The sequence below is a fragment of the Chiloscyllium punctatum genome, chromosome 52 (genome assembly GCF_047496795.1).
Source record: "Chiloscyllium punctatum isolate Juve2018m chromosome 52, sChiPun1.3, whole genome shotgun sequence".
In the NCBI taxonomy this organism is placed as follows: domain Eukaryota; kingdom Metazoa; phylum Chordata; class Chondrichthyes; order Orectolobiformes; family Hemiscylliidae; genus Chiloscyllium; species Chiloscyllium punctatum.
This window is the reverse complement of record NC_092790.1, coordinates 30839856-30862380: the sequence shown is the minus strand read 5'-3', so window position 1 is coordinate 30862380 and position 22525 is coordinate 30839856.

Here is a 22525-nt window from a genome sequence, read left to right as displayed (position 1 = left end):
AGTAAAATTCCTGAAATCGAAACTAGTTGTGAACATTTCTATGCTCAGATTCAATGTAATGGATAAGGCCATCCCCTTGATGCATGTGTCAAAACACCATCCCCACCACCAATCAACCACATCAAAGTATTCAAGCAATGGGGTCACTTGGAGTGTCTTTAAGCAGACGATCAGGGATGGAGCAAAACCTCCCATGTCTGAACGAATTTGAGTGAACCCCCAGTACACAGTATCATTAAGGCATGTAATCCCTCTCCATTTCAGTAACATACTGCCTTCCATTATTCCTGTAAATGGAATGACAGGTTATATCATGTTAAATTCCACCTGCCAAACTATTATCTAGTGTCTTTACCTTTCTGAATCATTTGCAGACTCTCCACCCTCTCTTGATAATTTTTTCTCTTGCTTATCACAGCGACATAACAATTATTTTAAGAGTTGACAAGTAGGTTAGACCAGGGAAACCCAGTGGATGTGGTCTATCTAGACTTCCAAAAGGCCTTTGATAAGGTGAGGACCCATGGTGTTCGAGGTGAGCTACTGGCATGGATTGAGGATTGGCTGTCTGACAGAAGGCAGAGAGTTGGGATAAAACGATCTTTATCAGAATGGCAGCCGGTGACAAGTGGTGTCCCGCAGGGTTCAGTGTTGGGGCCACAGCTGTTCGCATGATATATTAATGATCTGGATGAAGGGCCTGGGGGCATTCTAGCGAAGTTTGCCGATGATACGAAGTTAGGTTGACAGGCAGGTAGTACTGAGGTGGGGAGGCTGTAGAAGGATCTAGACAGTTTGGGAGAGTGGTCCAGGAAATGGTTGATGGAATTCAATGTGAGCAAATGCGACGTCTTGCACTTTGGAAAAATGAATACAAGCATGGACTACTTTCTCAATGGTGAGAAAATTCATAAAGCCAAAGTACAAAGGGATCTGGGAGTGCTAGTCCAGGATTCTCGAAAGGTAAACATGCAGGTTGAGTCCGTGATTAAGAAAGCGAATGCAATGTTGTCATTTATCTCAAAAGGGTTGGAATATAAAAGCAGCGTATTGCTACTGAGACTTTATAAAGCTCTGGTTAGGCCCCATTTGGAGTACTGTGTCCTGTTCTGGGCCGCACACCTCAGGAAGGACATACTGGCACTGGAACATGTCCAGCGGAGATTTACAAGCATGATCCCTGGAATAATAGGTCGAACATACGAGGAACGGCTGAGGATCCTGGGATTGTATTCATTAGAGTTTAGAAGGTTAAGGGGTGATCTAATAGAAACTTACAAGATAATACATGGCTTGGAAAGGATGGACGCTAGGAAGTTGTTTCCGTTAGGCGAGGAGACTAGGAACCGTGGGCACAGCCTTAGCGAGCGTCAGAACAGAAATGCGGAGACATTTCTTCAGCCAGAGAGTGGTGGGTCTGTGGAATACATTGCCGCGGAGTGCAGTAGAGGCCATGACGCTAAATGCCTTCAAGACAAAGATTGACAAATTCTTGATGTCGCAATGAATTAAGGGCTACGGGGAGAATGCGGGTAAGTGGAGTTGAAATGCCCACCAGCCATGATTAAATGGTGGAGTGGACTCGATGGGCCAAATGGCCTTACTTCCACCCCTATGTCTTATGGTCTTATGGACATCACCAAACTCAGCATCTATATATCTATTCCATCCTCCTGATCATTAATAGAGACTGTAGATAGTTGAGAACCCAGCACTGTTCACTGTGTGACCCTCATGGCTACACATGATTTATCCTGATTTATCCTGATTGTCTGCTTCCTGTATGACACCCAGTCCTCCACCATTCCTGGGCAACACAGCCGAAGAGTTGAATAAGAACAAGGAGCATCTGTGAGGTATCCAACCCCTCGATGAGGCTGATGTCAACGGGGCCTCTGTTACACTTTCCTGCTATCTCTCCATCCGAAAACTCTAGTCTCTTGTTGTAGATTGCGCCACATGAAAGAAAATCCACTCCACATCTACACTTTCAATTACTTTTAGCATTTTACAGACCTCAATGAGCTCTCCTTTTATTTTTATAAACTCGACAGTATAGGCCTAAACTGCTCAATTTCTCTTCATAAGACAAACACTTTAAATAAGGAATCAATCTAATGAAGCTCTTCTGAATTGCCTCCAATGGAAATACCTCATTCTGCAGGACACCCAAACTGTACTCCAGTTGCAGCCTCACTAATGCCTTGCATAGCTACACCAACACTCCCTACCTTTCAACTCTATCCTTTTATAAATAAACACTGAAATTATGCTTGCGTTTCTCATTACTTGCAGTACCCCCATGCAGGTTTTCTGTGATTTGCAAGCAGACACCAAGATCCCTCTAAGCACTTTGAACGTTTTCTCCATTTAAATAATAATTTGTCTTTCTATTATACTGGCCAACTTGAATAGCCCCATATTTATTCACTTTAATTTTCCTTGCTAAATGTTGGCCCATTCACCCAACCTATCCATATGTTTTGAAATCTCTTGCATCATCATTCCGAAGTAATTTCCCACCGATGTTAGTGTCATCTGAAAATGTGGCATTGTATTTTCTCTCCCGGCAACCGAGTACAGTAATACCATCGATTGCAAATGGTTGAGGCATGAGTACTGAAATCAATGGCACAAACTGCATTTGACAAAAGAAAATGACACATTTTTTCCACCTGACTATATTTTGTTGGATAACCAATCCTCCATCCAAGCTAATAAATTACTCCTAAACACATGTTATCTGATCTTGCCAGTTACTCTTTGGAGAAGTGACATATCCAATGCCTTCAGGAAGACCAGATCTGTTCCATTTCCAGGATTCCCACGAACCACCTTGTTTGTGACATCTTCAAATAATTCAAGCAAACAACTTAAACATGGTTTAGCCTTCGTAAAACCATGTTGACTCTGACGAATTGTGGTTTGAGCTTGCAAATGTCCTGAACAATGAACTTTAAAAATTGCCTTAAATTACAATAGTTTATTGTTACACTTTACTATGTAATGCATACCATTATTACAAGCTCTTCCCTTTTGAAAACCATTACGTTTTCTTTGAATTCCTGTTTAATGGGCACAAGGCTTTAAGAGATCTGCTCCAATTGCTGAGTAAGAGCCATATGTGGCTGAATGGACGCATCAACCTGCTGATGCACAAACTCGATGGGCTGACGTCTTTCTGGTGTTCCCATGTTGTCATCTCCAAGGCCAGAATGACCTCCTCCTGTTGATGCTTTAGAGGATTGGGAGATTATGGAATCTTACTGTTGCTGAGTAACATTTTGAGGGTCTGATGGGTTTTCTCATACTTCTCCATAACAGGTGGATATACTGAACGGTCTCCTCATGGATCCCGGAGATGGGACCGAGGGATTGATTGGTCTTCTCTTGTTACCATACAACAGACACGTGTCTAAATTGCCTCTTCCTCTCTCATTAAAGAAGTCTCAGATAGTTTTTATCCTTGTCCAATTCCCTTGCAATAGCCTCGGTGGGTCTGAATGGCCTCCTGTTATCCCAGTGTAACAATCTCCAGTCACTGTGTGACCTCTTCCAGTTCCTATGTTACAGACTTGTGGAGGCTGAATGGACTGATGCTGTTGCTGTTTAACAGGATCCTGGTGCATCATGGCCTACTGTTAAAGGCTCGAGTGGCTGATTAGCCTCCTTCTGTAAAAGTATCTGGGTTGAATAGCCTCGGTCTGTTTTGGTGTAACAGGTTCGAAGGCCTGAATATCCTCCTGTTGTTCCTGTATAACAGGCTGGAGAACGGAATACATTCCTCCATTATCTGTGTAATTCACTTCACTTGTTAACTCCTTCTGTCAGCTATGTTCCAAAAAGATCATCTTTAATTTTTGTAAACTCCAATGGCTACTGTGTCAACCTGATCATCCTTTCGTTGTAAGCTAGCACCTTCATTGCAGGATTCAGTTGAGGGAACCATCTCTGAGCTGCTTCCAATATAACAACATCCTTTCTTCATTGAAGACATTAAATCTGTACACACTACTCCAGATGTGATCTCACTAAGGCCCTGTATAGCAGCAGCAACACTTTACCAGTCTGCTGTAAAGTTCCCACCCAGGTTAGAGCTGTCTCAGCTCTCTGGGGGAATACAGAGCATTGTTGGAAGATCATTGTCCTTCTCTACTCCATCAGCATAACGGGAGATCTGGAGAAATTAAAGTTGGAGAAGATCATCAATGATGTGGCGAGATGATCTCTGTCATTAATCTCCCCAGAGCCCATGTCGCTCAGATTCCACAGAATCCAATAAGGTGGAGTGCAAAAACAGCAAGGAGGAGCAAACACTGATGGGAGTTATTAATTAAAGTGAAAGCTGCAATACGAATGCTGGACTTTTTATAAAACAGGAAATGAGATATACACATTTGTGGGTACTTCAGTAATAATGTACTGTTTAAATTATATCTAAACTGTGTTAACCCAATTGAATGCTAATGCTGGGAAAAATGGATTTGATGACCACGTGTGAGATGGTTTACATTAACATTATGTCGAGCACTGAGCTCAAGATCAGTTTATTTAGGAATTGGTGTTGAGTGATCAGAAGAGCTAATTGAAAATTTTGCTGGAAAGGACTTTTTTGGAACAGTGACCACAATGTATTGATTTTCTTTAATGCTGTTTGAGTACAAGACAATTTTTGTTTTATTTGCAGTAACCGTTATAAATCTGAGTCAGGCAAGCCCTGAAGGTGTGACGAGAAAGTGGGGCCTACAGATGCTGGAGATCAGAGTCGAAGAGTGTGGTGCTGGAAAAGGACAGTCAGGCAGCATACTAAGAGCAGATAAATCGATGTTTCGGGCATAAGCCCTTCATCAGGAATGAAGCTTCTGGGCCAAGGGCGCTGAGAGATAAATGGGAAGGGGGTGCGGCAGGAGGGAGGTAGCTGGGATTGCGATAGGTAGATGAAGGTGGGGTTGAAATTGATAGGCGACGAAGGGAGACAGAACGCTTCATCTACTGCATCCATTAAACCCAATGTGGTTTTCTCTACATTGGCGAAGCAGGAGGTCAACTTGTGGATCATTTCAGAGAACACCTCTGGGACAACCACATTGAACAAATCCATCACCTTGTGGCTGAGCACATCAATTCCCCTTCCCACTCTGCCAAGAACATGAGGGTCCTGAGCCTGCTCCATCGCCAAATCCAAGCCAGCGGAAGCCTGGAGGAAGAAAGCCTCTTCATCTGCCTTGGGACCCTCCAACCACAGGGGATCATAGTGGATTTCACCATTTCCCCTAATCCCACCTTATCCTACTCCAAACCTCCAAATCACCACCGCCCTTTTGAACGTTCGTATGTGTCCACCTTCCTCCCTATCAATCTGGTCCACCCTCTTTCCTCTCCGACTATCACTTTCAATTCCACCTTCATCTTCCAATCAAATGAAAGGAGGCAGCTTAGAAAAATGCCAAGTGTTGCAGTAAGCCAGTGGATTCAGGGAAATGTAGGACCCAGCAAAGAATGACCAAGAAACTGAGAAGAAAATCAGAAAGAGAAAAAGCGTGCAAATGAAAGAAAAACATAAAGACTGCTAAAAAGCGTCTATCAATATATGAAAAAAAAACTAAAAACAAGGTCAAATTTGGCACAATTGGTGCGCGTTCAGGATAATTTATTGCAGAGAATAGAGAAATCGCAGGGGAAAGAAATAGTTTCTTTGTGTCTATCTTCATGGAAGAATGTCCAGAAATTCTCCCAGAAATACCAAATAACCATGGGACTTGTGTAAGTAAAGTCTAAGATCATTCTTATCAGCGTTGAGGTCATCATTGAAAAGAAAGCTGGATTGAGTATTTATAAATCTGACAGACTAGATGTACTTCATACAAGAATTTCAGAGGAAGCAGCAATAGACATGTTGATTGCATCGTGGATTTTCACTTTATTTCTGACACATTCCCGAAAGACATTTAGCCAATCTGGATAAGGCAAAGGTTATAAATATTATCCAACAGTTTAAGAAAGGATAAATTTGATGAATGGTGACCTACAGACCAGTTATCTTGTCATCCACCGTCAGGTATCTGTTGGACTCGATTACAAGGAACATGCTACTAGATATTTAGAAGATAATAACATATCTGGGGAGTGTGAGAATGTACCGATGAAAGGAAAACCAGAAGTGGCAAATATAGTTTTGGAATGGTTTGAAGATGATTCTTGTGGACATAGGCAATGATGAACCTTTGGATAACGTATAGTTGGATATTCCTGAACTTTTTCTAAAGAACTCACACAGCAAGTTCATAAGAAAAATGAAAGCTAGAGTTATTGGGAAGAACATATGCAAATGGTAAAGCAAAAATTAGGTTTACATTCATGTGAATGAAATTGCAATATGGAGGATGTCGTGCACCAGTTGCATCGAGCGTTGGTGAGACTAAACGTAGAATATTGTGTATCGTTCAGAGTCCCAATCTAAGAAAGAATATATTAATTACAGAGGAACTTCAAAAGGTATTATCCAGATTAATCCATAAAATGGCAAGATTGTTTAATGGGGAACCTCAGCCTGTAAACTCGAGGTTCAAAACATGAGAGTTGATTGTAGTGAATCTTAGAAACATCGAAAGGACTGAATAACAGAGGGACATGAAGAAGTATAAGTAGGCGAGATAAGGGAGAATCCCACGATATTCCACACGGACAAGTAGAACAGAATAATCAGCAAACAGCTAGTGTCCATTAGAAACCAAAGGGGCAATCTGTGTGTCAAGCTGGAGAACATTGATGGATTGTTACATGAGACCTTCACATCTATTTTACTTGGGAGAAGGAGGATGCAGGTACAGAATTCAAGAAGATGGACTGGAAAACTCGTGAAAAGATTGAGGTAAAATACGATCAGGGATTTGGGGTTTTGTTCTTTACAAATTTGGACCAATCTCCATGTCTGAATGAGTTGTATCACTGTCGGCTGTTGGGGTCAAAGGAGGAAAGACCCTGACTGAATATTTTCATTAGGATCTGGCCATAGGGGAGGTGCCAGAGAACTGGAGAACTGCTAACATGATTCCACTTCACACTAAGGGTGGGAGAGATAGACCAGGGAACTATAAATGAGCTAGTATTAGATCACTGTTAAGGAAACTACTGGATAAAATAGGCAAAGAGAATATCGAACTCCAATCAGAGTTGCAAGGTTTGATCGGGGATAATCATCATGACTTTATCAGGAGGAAGTCACACCCAATGGATTCGATTGAATTAGTTTGAGGAGGGCGATTATTTAGTTTTGTAGGAAGGCCTTTGACAGATTTCCACCTGGGAAACTGAAAAAAAAAGTTAAATCTCACAATATGATGGATAACTTGACAAGTTGCAACGAAAATTATCTTAGTGGCAGGAGACAGAGGGTGGTGGGAGAAGGCCGTTTGTGTGACTGGAGATCAGTGTCCCCTGGTGTACCACAGGGATCAGTGTTGTGTCCCTTATTGTTTGTGTTATTCATAACAAAATATAGATCTGAATGTGGAGTGGGCTAGGTGGAGAGTGGGGAAGATGTGATAAGTAAGTGTATGTTTGACATAAAGATTGGCTGGGTGGTTAGCAGTGAGGAGGAAGGCCTTAAGTTACAGGAAGATACAGATGGAATGATCAGATGGGTACATCAATGGCAATTGGAATGTAACCCTAATTGAAGACTCAATGAATGGCAGCACACTAGGAAGCTCAGAATGTGCTTCTCCGCACATCCCTGAATGTGAATGGACAGGTTAATGCTTAAAAATGTGTTGCTAGAAAAGCGCAGCAAGTCAGGCAGCATCATAGGAGCAGGAGAATCGATGTTTCGGGTAGACTCCTGAAGAACGCTTATGCCCGAAACGTTGATTCTGCTGCTCCTTTGATGCTGCCTGTCCTGCTGCCCTTTTCCAGCAACACATTATTTAAGTTCTGATCTCCAGCTTCTGTATTCCTCACTTTCCCCTGGGCAGTTTAATGGACTAGTTAAGAATTGGACCTTGGGTGTCGCGTTTCCTAATCAGTGCGTAGATTATAAGAACAATACAGTGCTTTGGTTCTGCCAAAAACGGAATACTGTATGTAGCTCCGGGAACCACATTCCAGGAAGGATGTGATTGTACTGGAGAGGGTGCAGATGTGATTCACCAGGATGTTCCCTGGGATGGAACATATCAGCTATGGAGAGAGGCTGGATAAGCTCGGGTTGTTTACTTTGGAGCAGAGAAAGCTGAGGGGTCCGTGATTCAGAAGGATATGATTATAAGCAACACGGACAGGGTGGATAGACAGCAGCTGTTCCTTTTAGTCAGAGGGTCAAGGACAAAGGAGAACATTTTTAAAGTGAAGAGTTTGTGGTTAAGAGATGATTTGAATATTTTTTCACCTCGACGTATGGGGTACTGGGATTACTTCCTGAGAGGGGAATGATCATCTCACAATCGTTAAAAAGTACTTGGACGAGCAATTGGAAGTGTCATAACATTCCAGGCTATGGGCCTGGTGTAGGAAAGTGGGACTAATATAGATCGTGCTGTATTTGTGTTGGCACAGAGTCTATGCCGCAGTGAGTGTATGGTGTGGAAGGTGAAGTATTGAGCAATTTTACGCAGGAATTGATGCATTTCTGAGAGTTATATTCATAAGGGTTATAAGAGTGAACTGTAATAGCTTGTTAAATTATGTCAATGTGAGAAATATGAGAAAACAAGTGCAGTTTCCTTACTGTTTGAGACCAGAGAATGGAGAATGGGGAACAGGGAAATGGCAGAACTATGAAGCTACTACTTCAGTTCTGTCTTCACAAAACTTTCTAACAATACAAGGAAAACCGAGTCTGGTGTGGGAAAATGATAGAGTACATGGAATAATAAACATAGTAAGTAAATGGTTGAGCAGAAATTATTGTGGCTGAAAGTAATGGTCATAGACAGCACTAACATAGATTTATGAAATGGGAATTATGTTTGAGAAACAAAGTGGGAGACAAATGAAAGTGAAGCAATGGATGTAAAACATTTTGATTTTTAGAAAAATGTTGTTAAAGCTCCAAGCCTAATTTGCAAAATCAAATCTAAGTGGATTGGGGCTAATATATGGTCATGTTTCTAGAATGGGACAGCTGGCAGGAAACTGTGAATAGAAATAAACAGATTCGTCAAGCAAAAGCCTGACATTTTCTGAAAGGTATGATTCTGTGAGTATGACTATCTCGCAGAAACCCCATTACCTACCCCGAATATCTCCTGTCTCATCAGCAGGATGGACACAGCAGAAGTGGCGGTACAGTGGGATACATTTGGAAGGGAATTGCTCTTGGAGTCCTCAACAGTGAGTCCGTATCCCATGAAGTCTCATGGCATTAGTTTGTACATGGGAAAGGAAACCTCCTGCTGATTACCATGTACCAGCCTCTCTCAACTGATGAATCAGTACTCCTCCATGCTGACCAACACTTGGAGGAAGCACTGAGGGAACCACGTCCGCAAGATGTACTCTGGGTGGTGGATTTCAATGTTCACCACCAACAGTATCTCAGCTACAGCGTTACAGATCGAGCTGGCCGGGTCCTAAAGGATATGACTGGCAGCGGGTGGTGAAGGAACCAGCAAGAGGAAAATACATACTTGACCACAGCCTTACTAATCTGCCAGTTGCAGAATTATCTGTCCATGAGAGTATCGGTAAGAGTGACCACCGCATAGTCATTGTAGAGACAAAATCACACCTGCATATTAAGATTAACCTCCACCATTTTGGGTGGTACTATCACGGTGCTTAATAGGGCAGACTTCAAACAGATCAAGCAGATCAAATCTGGATGTGCATAAGGTGTTGTGGGTCATCAATAGCAGTGGAATTGTTCTCCCGCATTACCTCATGGCCTGACATTGTGCCCTCGCGACTATTGCCATCAATCCAGAGGATCAACATTGGTTCAATGGAGTGTGCAGAATGGCAGGAGCAGCACCAGGCATACCTGACAATGAGGTGTTAGCCTGGTGAAGCCACCAATCAGGACAACTTGTGCACCAAACAATTGAGTGGATGATCCATCTCAGCCTCCTCCAGTGGCCTTCACCAATTCAGTTACCAGTAATCAACCAATTTAATTCAGTCCACGCGATATCCAGAAACGATCGGAGATACTGGATACTCCATAGGGTTCATAATCTGACAACATTCTGGCAATAGTACTGAAAACTTGTGCTCCATAACTTGCCACTCCCCTAGCCAAACTGTTTCAATACAGTTACAACAATGGCTTTTCCTCATTGTGTAGAAAATTACCCCAAGTACCTCCTGTATATAAAAAGCAGAACAAATCCAATCCGGCCAAATACCACCCCATCAGTCTCCTCTCGATCATCAGTAAAGTGGTGGAAGGTCTCAGTGCTTTAAAGCAGCACCTGCTCAGCAATACCCTGGTCAATGACGCCCAGTTAGGGCTCCACCATGGCCACTCAGCTCCTGACCTCATTACCGTGGTTCAAACATAGACAAAAGAGCTGAATTCCAGAGGTGGGGTGAGAGTGACAGCCCTTTAAGTCAAGGCTGTCTTCGACCAAGTGTCGTACCAAGGGGCGTTAGCAAAACTGGAATCAATGGGTATCAGGGGCAAACACCCCACTGGTTAGAATCATACCTGACACGTAGGAAGGTGGTCATGGTTGATGAAGGTCAGTCAATTCAGCTCCAAATCTGTAGGATCCCTCGAGCAGTGACCGAAAACCTCTTCAGGCTGCTTCATCAATGACATTCCTTCTATTTCAAGGTCAGAAGTGGGGATATTCGCCAATGATTGTACAATGTTCTGCAACAGTTGTGGCTCCTCAGATACTGAAGTAGTCCATGTTCAAACGCGACAAGATCCGGAGAGTATCCAGGCTGACAAGTGGCAAGTAATATTCAGCCCACACGAATGCCAGACTATTACCATCACTAATAAAATACAATTTAACCTGCCCCTTGGCATTCAATGTTGTTACTGTCACTGAATCCCCCAGTATCAGATTCCTGGTGGGTTAACATTGCTCAGAAACTCACTGAACTCACCACATAAACACAGTTACAATAAGAGCAGGTCCGAAGCTAGGAATACTGCGGCGAGTAACTCACATCCTGACTTCCAAAGGTCTGTCCATCATCTACAATGCATAAGTCAGAAGTGTAATCGGAGACTCCCAATTTGCCTGGATGACTGCAGCCCAACAACATTCAAGAAACCTTATACCATCCAGGACAAAGCAGCCAGTTTGACTGTCCCTTCATCCACAATGCTCCACCATCAACGCTCAGCAGCAGAAGCAGTGTTTTACGATCTACATGCTGCAATGAAATGATTCACCAAAGATCCTCAGAGACCATCTTCCCAACTCACGACAATGTCTATCTAGAAGGACAAGGGCTACAGATGTATGGGAATACCATCATCTTCAGGTTCCCTCCAAGCCATTCACCATCCTGACTTGGAAATTTATCACCGCTCCTTCACAGTCACTGGGTCAGAATCCTGGAATTCCCTTCCTAATGGCATTGGACGACAACCACAGCAGGTGGACTGCAGCATTCAACAAGGCAGCTCACGACCACCTTCTCAAGTGCAACTAGAGACGGTCAATAAATGCTGGCCCAGCCAGTCACACCCAGATTCAGGAAATAACTAAACATAAATTAACAGAGGACGGTTGCTGAGATATCACGGGGATCAGTGCTTGGAGCCCAACTGTTCACAATGTCCTTTAAACATTTGATTGCTAGAATCCCAGCCTGCTAACAGCACTAACGGATGTGGGATTGTGAGTGGGTGAGGAGGATGTAAAAAAACACCGAGAAGACGAGGACAAGTGGAGTGAATGGGTAAATACGTGACAAATGGAGAACACTGTGGATAGAGGTGACTGTGGGCCCTTTGATGGAGGTGATAAATTGGCAACCTACCATGTGAAAGGGATTGGTTGAAACAAGTTGATCTACAAAGGGATGTTTGCTCCTTTTTGTTGTTTACTTCTGCATAAACCTCTGAGGCCCCTGCAGCGCAGTGAGTTCTGCAACCAGAGGTCAATACTGGGCATGGCATTGGCACGCCGACCAGTGTATATAGCAAGTGGGGAGCTGTAACATTGAAAAGGATCTGCATCTCCTTGTACACCAGACGCTGAAAGGCAGATTGCCGAAACAGAAAGCAGTGAAGAAGATAAATGGTGTGTTGACCTTCATTTCAGGGGGATGTGAGTACAGGAGAAAAGGTGTCTTACTGCAGCTGTACAGGGACGTGGTAAGATATCATCTTTAACGTTGTGCAGTATTGTGTGCAGTTTTGATCTCCTTACCTAATAAAGGACAAACCTGACATTGATGGAGAGCAGTGAAGGATGACCAGAGTGATCTCAGGGATGACAGGCTTGTTGTGGGAGCAGAGTTTGGAGAGACTGTGCCAGTATTCCATGGGGTTTAGGAAAATGAGTGGAGATCTCAGTGAAATATACATAACTCTGACAGGGTGAGACAGATTGGAAGCAGGGATTATAATTCACCTGGCTGGGACTTCTAAAACAAGAGGCCACAGTATTAGGTACAGGCAGTCATTCTGCATTGAGATGATAATAAATGTCTGCTCTCACTGACTGGGGAACCTGGGAAATTCGCTCGCACCTGGAAACCGAGACACTGATTATAAATAAGGATTTAGAGACAGTAAAGGGATGGTGGGAGAGCAGGAGTACGGTGTGGAAATGAAGGGCCATCCATCATTATATTGAATTGGGTAGCAAACTCGATGGACCAAACGTACGACAGCACCGCCTATTTTATAGCTTCCCAAGGTTAATCACATTAACGGATATGTATATCGTGTGGGGTAAGTGCATTGAGGAGATCTTTTCCATGAACTAGAATGGGGAGGCTCACTGTGTTGTATGACCTACTCCTTTCCGGTTGTTTCTGTGCAGTCTGTGGGAAAGCTCTGTAAATGTTGTCACAAGCTCTCAGATGTTAGGAAGGAGGTTTCTGCACGGTCTACAGGACTGTGTTCCCATTCCCTTTTCCGACAATGATGCAGAGGCCGGGTGTTCTGTCCGGTTTCATCCTTTCAGACCTCGGAGTAGTTTGATACAAATGAGTGCTTTGCTTGGGGTTCAGAGACCATTGAAATGTTTATCACATGTCAGGGTCTTTGGAGTCACTTTTAGCCCAGCCCAGGAAATCATGGGAGATTCACTTCCTAAAAGTATATTGGAGAAGGAAATTCTGTTTACAATCGAGATTGGCTTCAAGGTCACTGTAACTGACCCCAGATTTTAGATCTCGATATTTTATTAATTGTCTTTAACTTCCACCCGCTGCCAGATCATTAGCCTGGTCTGGATTAGTAATCCAGTGACATTTCCACAACAGCACCATCTCCACATGGGGACCTATCAGAAACCACACTGAGCAGGTTATTTCTGTGCTGCTTGACAGCTCTGTCAAAAAGAACTCCCACCTATGTGACTGTCATGATCGGACTGAGGAGATGGTAATTCGTCAGATTGTAATTATTCCCGTTTTAGGGGATGGGATTTACCTGAGTAATTTTCCACATTGCCAGGGAGATGTCAGAGTTGGAGCTGGAATGCAACAGCTTCCCCAGGGACACGGCTTGTTGTGCAGCACAAGTCATCAGTCCTATTGCAGGAATGGAGTCAGGACCCATTGCCTTTGTTGTATCTACTGTGTTCACCTGTTTCTTCATGTCATGTTCAGCAAATCGAATCGGTTGAAGACTGGCATCAGTGATTTTGTGGGCATCATGATGAGGGTGAGGTGTATCATCGACTCAATACTTCTGGCAGAAGATGGTGCAGATAAAACATCCTTCTCTTTTACACTGATGTGCAGGTCTGTTCCATTATTTAGGATGGGAATGTTTGTGGAGCCCTGTCCTCCAGTCAATTGTTTAATCATCCATCATCATTTATGACTGAATGTGACAGGACTGCAGGGCTTCGATCAGATCTGTTGGTCAAGTCCAGTAGCTTTAATGAGTTAGCATCAGGTTAAAGTTCATGTGATTCTGACTCTGACATGTTCACCCACACTGGTGACTGAGCCATAGATGGTACTGATGGTAATGACAGACTGAGGTGTTACCCTGGCAAAAAGTTACAGGTTGTGGTTGAATGCAGGTCTGCTTCTCCTGCTGCTGTGGTCTACAGTTACATGAATACGCAGTTTCAAGCTCTGCAATGTAATTCTGCTGCCTTTTCCCCAATTCTCACTGAAACCCATTCCCCCATCAACCCTGCACCCAGTGACCAAACCTGATTTCTGATGTGGAAATACTTCCATTATCATACTCTCATCCTGCTGAGGGTCTCTCTCCCCGGGTCTTGCTTCCAATCTGACACATTCCGCAAAAGCATTTAACTGATCTTAATTCAAATGTTTAATTCACCTGAAACTTTTTCTTTGAGAAATACCAATCTGCTGTGTTTAAAGTGAATGTGTTTCCTCTGTTTCTTTACCTGACCATGATTAAGAGCTTTGTAGTGTCAGTAATGCCAGCGTTATGTAGTTGCAGAGCCAATGAATTCTCTGGATTCCCAAACATCTTCAACACATTGTTTGTTTTCTCTTTTGGTTTGATGCCTTATCACTCATGGCTGCCTTGTTCTCCCATGAGTATGCTTCAAGTTCTTGGGGTTTCATTTCTGGTATTATCTTCCGAATTATCCCCACAAAATCCTCCCTTTGCTGCTCCATGGTCTTTCCTGTTCAGGTCCCCTTCCAATTAACTCTGACCTGCGACGCCCGCATGTCTTTGTAGTTACATTGCTAAATTATAACCACATTACATCTTGATGAGAGTATTAAGTATAAACTGAAAGAAGGGGTTTTGGGAGATGGGACACTTAAGAATAACTGATGGAATTCTTAACTAGATACAAAGGGAGAACGAGAGAGAGGATATAGATATGGAGATGTGGAAAATGAGAAAGGGCAGTCCAAGAGGGCAGTGCGAGATTGAACGGATGGATCTGGGAGAGGTTGGTGGAGGGGAGATTTGGAATTTGGTGAAGTCAACATTGATGCTATACGGTTTGAGGGTTCCAGCTGTCCTACCACCGATAGGAGTCCTATCACCCTCCTGTCCGACCTATCACCATCACACCCTCCCTGCATCTACCTATCGCCTTCCAAGCTCCCTTCCACCCAGCTCCACCCTCACCCTCCCATTTATTTTTCAACCTCCTTCCCCCTCCCTTACCTCCCACTTTCCTGATGATGCATTTATGCCTGAAACGTTAACACTCCTGCCCCTCGGATGCTGCCGACGTGCTGTGCTTTTCCAGCCCCACATTTTTCAACTCTCATCTCCAGCATCTGCAGCCCTCACTTTCGCACACCCTCTAATAGTATGAGATGAAAGTTTTTTTCGCTCTTTCTGGCATGTTCATCATGACCGTGTTAACGTGTGGAATGAGAACAGAAATTAAGCATTCCCTTGTGTAACATCGGGATGGAATGCCAAATCAAGATTAGGGAAGTAACAGTGACAGTGAGTAACAGAGTGTCAGTTCCAGGAATACAGTTTGTTCTTGGGAACGATTTCACAGGAGGCGAGGTGGGATAGGCACCCCTTGTGGTGGAGAAGCCAAAGGAAGACGAGGGAATTGGTGAGTTAAAAGAAAATTACCCAGGAATTTTTCCAGACTGTGTAGTAACAAGATCCCACTGTCATAAGTTACAGCAGGAAGGAAAAACGAACAAAAAAGACAAATGGGTTGATGCTCAGTGAACTGACCCCCTGTTTGATGTAACGGTACAGGAAAACCCTGAACAGGCAGAGGATCAGGCAGAGGTGTTTAGTCCTGAAAAGCTCATGGACTTACAACAGATATATACACACATTCACACACACATACACATGCACACACATAGAAAAGGAATCAAAATATATTGTTGAACGTTATTAACTTAAAGATAGAATCATAAAATTAAAATGGAGACCCCGATAGGTTACTGCAGAAAGGAAATCGTCCGAAGTGCACCAGATTGTGTTAGCAGTAACGTACAGTGTTATGTGTAGCTCATAAACTAACTGCAGGCGGTCACTTTGGTGTATAGAACACTCAGGCTAAGGTACGGAAGCATTTCCAGTGGCCTGGAATGCACAAGGACGCTGTTCATTTTTGTTGTACGTGACATACATACCAAATGGTGGGTAAATAACAGGCAGTATTAAAACCAGCACCTTTCTTGCCAATTCCTGCATTTGAAGAAGCTTGCACGATGGTTATGATTAATTGTGTAGCTCCCCTTTCTAAAGTAAAAGTGGAAACCAATATTTGCTGACCAGAATGGATGTGTCTACCAGATTTCCAGAGGCAATTCAATTATTGGAGTTTCAAGGCAAAAAGGCAGGTGGAGCAGTTGGTAGCTTTCTGTATTCACTGCGGACTGCCCAGATAGATTCAGTCAGACCAAGGGTCTCATTTTACCGCTCATCTGTTTAAGGAAGTCATGGATGGCTTAGGCATACAGCACTTCAAATCAAGGGCGTCCCATCCTGAATCCCAGGGAGCCTTGGAAAGTTAGCATCAGACGTGGAAGACCATATTAACAGCCTACTCTCAGTGTTGTCCAAATGATTGGGATAAAGGTGCCCCATTAAATTGTTTTCCATTAGCGATGCCCCAAAATAAATCTACTCACTTTACTTCCTTTGAGATAATATTCGTACATGAAGTGAGAGGTCCTTTGAAATTAATTAAATATAAATTGACAGGACCAAAAACGGAAATGTCACACCTGGGTTATGTGTACGAGGTAAAGGAGAGAGTAGATGGAGTCGGTGAGTTTGCTAAACAGTATCTGAAGAGCACAGCATAGAGTGAAGCAGGTGGCAGATAAAAACTCTGAAACTTTGAAGATTTCCCGTGGGGATGACGTATTAGTATTGCCACCAGTGGTAAGAAATCTCTTCAAATCCAGGTTTATTGTCCCGTTTCAAATTTTAAAAAACGTGGAGTCAGTTAAACTATCTAGTAAAGATACCAGAGATGACAAAAAAAATCGAGTATTTCATATGGATGAATAATGCACCAGCCACATTTAAGACTCAGAAACAGAGTTGTGGCCAGATGAACAAATTGTGTTGTTTATCTGTATGATGTGGTGATCTTTAGCAATTGATTGAAAGCTCACATATTACAGTTGACAGAGCATGTTGAACGATAACAAGAAGCAAACTTGGTCATAAACTTAAAGAAAACAGAATTCGCGAAGGCAGAGGTGACGTTCTTGGGACATTACATTGGACATGAAAGGTTGACCCCACAGAACAGAAAGACGAAGGTATTTGAGGAATTTCCACGACAATCCTCGAAGAAAGAGGTGCTTTGATTTTTGGAACTGAGTGGATTCTATCGGAAGTTTGTTCCAAGTGTCAGCAGCTTATTGGCACCACTGATGGATTTATTAAAGAAGAACACAGAATTGTGGTGGACAGAACAATGCCAGGAGGCATTTGAGAATTTTAAAGCAGGATTAATCACTGCACCAGTTTTAGTTCCACCAAATATTCTGAAACCCTTTGAAAATTGTGTTTGATGCTCGGGAGAAAGGGGTCGGAGATGTATTGATACAGAATTCGGATGATGGAATTGAATGGCTAATTGGCTACTTGTTGAAAAACTAAATATCCACCAGAAAAAAAATACAAAATCTCCAGTATTGAACAAGAATGATTAAGTTTCACACTGGCCTGACAATTTTTTAATGTCTATATGATGAACAAATTGTCGGAGATGGTTGTGGACAACGACAAATCTCTCGCATTTTTTGGAATATTTAAAGACCAGAATATGAGACTATGTAATTGGAGTCTTACCTTACCGACTTTAAACTCACAAAATGTACATGCTGTGTCTCCTACAATGTGATAGCAGATGGGTTTTCGCGGATTTAAAGGAAAGCAGTGTCGATAAGATTTGACTTATTCCAGTGTTGTATTGGTGTGCAGGATTAATATGAATGATATAACTGAGATTAATACTTTTGTATTTCACATAAGTGGGATTAAGAATTAGAGGAAAAGAAATGTAGCCATCTTTTCATTCTGCTGGTTCATTTTATTTTCTGAAGTGGGAATATGTTATGAAGCCAAAAACATGTACTTTAAGACAGATCGGGTTTTGTTGAATAGAAATTAAAGCCACAGATGCCAGCTAAAGGTCACACTTTTCCACATGTCACCATTAGCTGAGAAATGGATACCTGAGATTTGGTTGCTGTTTTGACAGCCATTCAAATCCAACCAAATAGTTTAAATAACGCTCAGGATACCAAAACCAACAGAATTTGAATATTATTGTTTGGACACCTGCACAGCAATCAAATTATGAGAATTATAATATCATGGGGAATATATAAACCCAGCATTTTGAAAATATAGGGAGAGCCACTGCCATCCAACAGTAGAATAACTGCTGTAGAGCAGGAGTGCTAACTGACCATCTCAAACACTCTCTATCAAAGATACATGTTCATGTAAACCTACTTGCAATTAAAAAAAAATGACCCTGGGAGATCAGCAGCTGAAAGAGTGAACACAGCGGGGAAGATAGAGACTGTATGGTCTTGAGATTTTAATGTTTCATATGTGGGTTGTTGTAACTGCATATTTTTACAGAGTTGGAGTCAGATAGTAAGTAGCTAAGAAAAGAGGGGCTTGTATTTGTGAATAGTTGTTGTTCAGTGTTCACTATTTAAGTTAAGAAACTAACTTGATAATTTTTGTTTAAATAGTGGAATGTAGGAGAACTGTGTCGCTCATATTTTAACAGTTTACGAGGTGAGGCAAGCTTTTCTGGGTGCTTGGGTTTAATTAACAGAGGGGTTCGAGTCCACCTTGTAAATGTCCATCCACGCTAAACCCATTCCCCTGCAGTTGGGTCATATGCTTCTAGTCCTTTCCTATCCACATATTTATCCAAATGTTGTTAATGTACACCCCTCAACCACATCTGCTGGCAACTCATCCACGTCTCATCCAATGTGTAAAGAAGTGGCCTCTCAGGTTCCCTTTTGTTTCTTCCCCTTTAACCTTAAACTGATCCCCTTTAATCCTCGATTCTCTACACCTTGGAAAAAGACTGAGAGTATTAACCCTAGCCATACCCCTCGTTATTTTATACAGCTTGATAAGGACTCCCTCAGTCTCTTACACGCTAAAGAAAAGGTCCTAGCTTGTCCAACCACTCCCTATAACTCAGACCACTGGGTCCTGGCAACGTCTTTGTAAATTTCTTCTGCACTCTTTCTAATTTAATAACATCCTCCCCGTGACAAGGTGACAAAATGGAACACAATACTCCTAGTGCGGCCTTAGCAAAGTCCTGTGTAACTGCAACATAAGGTCCCAATTTCTATACTCAATATCCTGCCTGATGAAGGCCAATGTGCCAAAAGCCTTCTTCACTTCTCTGTATTCCGGTGAATCCACTCTCAGAGTACCTGAACACCAAGGTCCCTCTGCCCACTGCACCCCTTAAGACCGTCCCATTCACCAGGAAACTCCAAAATTGATATGAGTTTCCAAAATGCAAGACCTCACGCTTCTATATTAACTTCCATTTGCCATTTCTCAGCCCATTTCCCACCTGGTTAAGGTCCTGCTGCAATTTCTGATAAACGTTCTCACTGATCATGTTCCCAATTACTTTAGTGTCATCTGAAAACTTACTAATCATACCTTGTACATTCTCAACCAAATCATAGATAACAAACAGCAATGGACCAAGCCTCCGGTCTGACAAACATCCTTCCACTCAACCCTCTGCTTCCTACCATCAAGCCAACTGTGTATCCAATTGGCCAGCTCCCCCTGCATTCTACGAGATATAACCTTCCTGAGCAGCCTGCCATGTGGAACCTTATCAAAGGCCTTACTGAACTCCATAGAGACTACATCTATCACTCTGCCCTCATCAAACGTCCTGGTAACTTCATCAAAGGACTCTAAGAAATTTGGGAAGCATGATCTCCCACTCACAAGTCTATGCTGACTGCTCCGAATCAAACCCTGTGTAAGTAATGGTGCAGTCAATGGTATGCTGTCCTTCATTGTAAGATGATCCGAGTACATAAGTAAAGCCATCTTCCTGCTGTTGTAGAACCTTGCTGAGAGAGCATTTGGGGCACTCTCTACAGATTTGATCTCCTTTGTAAGGAATGATCTCCTTACCACAGACACTGGTGATGGTAACATGAGAATAGAGTGAATAAGTTGAGTGTTTAATGTGTAGAGATGTGAAAGACGAAGAAATTGTAATGCCAAAACACGAGGAGTGGCAGCGAACTCTTATTTCCAAACGAGACATTGACAGGGAGAGAAATTCTATTCTTTACCCAGGATTGATTGGTTTGATTTATTGTCACGTGTATCTCAGTACAGGGAAACACTTTGTTTATGAGCAGTGGAGGAAGATCATAGTAAGCATGGCCAGACAGATCTTGGGTGGAAATAGACTTGGACAGAGTAAGACACACAGGTTACACTGATCAGGACATGCACTAGACAAGGTCAACATGAACACGATCAGCATTATTTGAACTTAGAGATTCCATTCATCAGTCTAACGTGACTATCCTAATAGTTTATTTGCCTAAATTAACTCTCCCCATGTTATTGTGCAGTCGGCGAGTGAACCCTGTGCTGAACGTCAGGTTACTCACAATCCCTACATAGAAGATGGAAGATGCCTTCTTGAGACTTCACACAAGACATATGGCTTCCCTGCTCACCACTAGAAAACCACGTTAAAGTCCCACATGTGTATCATAAACAACAGGGCCAAGAGGAACAACGTGGAACAGTCTGTTTGTGCAACCTCTGCCCCACTTGTTCATCATGTTAGAGCATCAATAAGGAGACACTTAAGACTGCCGATGCTGGAGATCAGATTAGAGCATCAATTGCTGGAAAAGCACAGCGGGTCAGGCAGCATCCAAGGACCAGGCGAATCGATATTTTGGGCATAAGATATTCATCAATAATCAGCAAAAATTACCTCATTCTGCCCCCGTGTCAGTGCTTTGAGGTTGGAATGGCCTCCTGCTGTTCTTGTGTAAGTGACTCAATGGAGTGATTGGCTTCAACCTCGTCCGATTGGAAAGGGCCAAGGGCCTGACTGGTTACCCCTGGTTCCTGTTTGAAAGCTCATTGTACTGACTAGTGTGACAATGCTGCAGCTTTAAGAGGTTATTTTGAACTGGAATATTTTAAGAGAGATTGAACGATCGTTACCAAGCTGGCTAGTTAAGACCACTTGAGTAACAGCTCGGGAGGCCTTGTGTTTATTTTACTGCAGCCTGAATGGGTGTGGCCAGCTCTCGCAGATTAGGATCACTGGGTTTTGGTTTCTCAGTGACATCAGAAACTATTGGGGTCTCCACAGAGTTGGAAGCTTCAGTGAATGTTTCCTGGTTGCAACTCTCTCTGAATTTTCTCTTGATGCTATTTTTAATTCCTGGATTGGAGAAATGTTTGTGACAATCTGTGTCTGAATATTTCTTTTTGCCAAGGGCTGTGCTTATGGGAGTTTCCTATATTGGAACAGTTCATTAGTGATAGTTCCTAGATCTATTATTCTGTTAACTTGTCAAATAGAATTGTGTTATTCTAAATTCCTCTTTCTTTGGTTTCATTTTCTCTTTCGTGTTGAAGTAGATAGTGTTTTTCTTCACACCGAGTAGTTTGACCAGTCACATTGCATCTGGAACAGACACTTTACATTTCCTTTAAAACACGAAAGCATAAGAATCTACGCTACAGCCTTCAAATATTTTTTGAGGGGCTCTGGTGTGGCCCATCACACGAGACTCCTTCCCTTCCTGAGTAATAGGCTGGAGGCACTGAATGGGCTGTCCCTGTTCTTCTCCAATAGTGTCAATGGGCTGAATGGCTTCCTCATATTCCTGTGAAACCAGCGTGAGGTGCTGAATGAACTCTTGTTTTACTGTGGCAATGTGCAGTACCTGCCAGTGCTGTTACATGAATGTTATGGACACTTTAAACAGCACAAGGCTCAATGGAGTCTGGATCCTGCTACACATGGAAAAAGACCAGTTCAGGAGCTGACGGGGGACAAAATGTTCTGAACATTGTAGAATCTTCAGCGACCATCCCCACTTCTGATTTCTGGTGTGGAGGTTGGGGGCGGGGAGATATTGATCAAGCAGCTGAAGATGTTTGTGAAGGGGAATTTACCCTGAGGATCTCCCACAGAGGTGACCCAGGACTGAAATGATGACCATCTTCCTTTGTGCCATGTTCGACCCCAAACACTGGAGAGGTTACTCTGATTCCCATAAAGTCCAGTTTTGTTAAGCTCCTTGATATCAACAGACATCAACCACTGCCTTGATATTGGGGCCAGTCATTTTTACCTTAACCCTTGTATCAACCTCTTTAGTTCACATCAATAAGCCATGATATAGGAGCAGCAAGTGTTTTCTTCAAACAGGTGGTATTGAATATCAG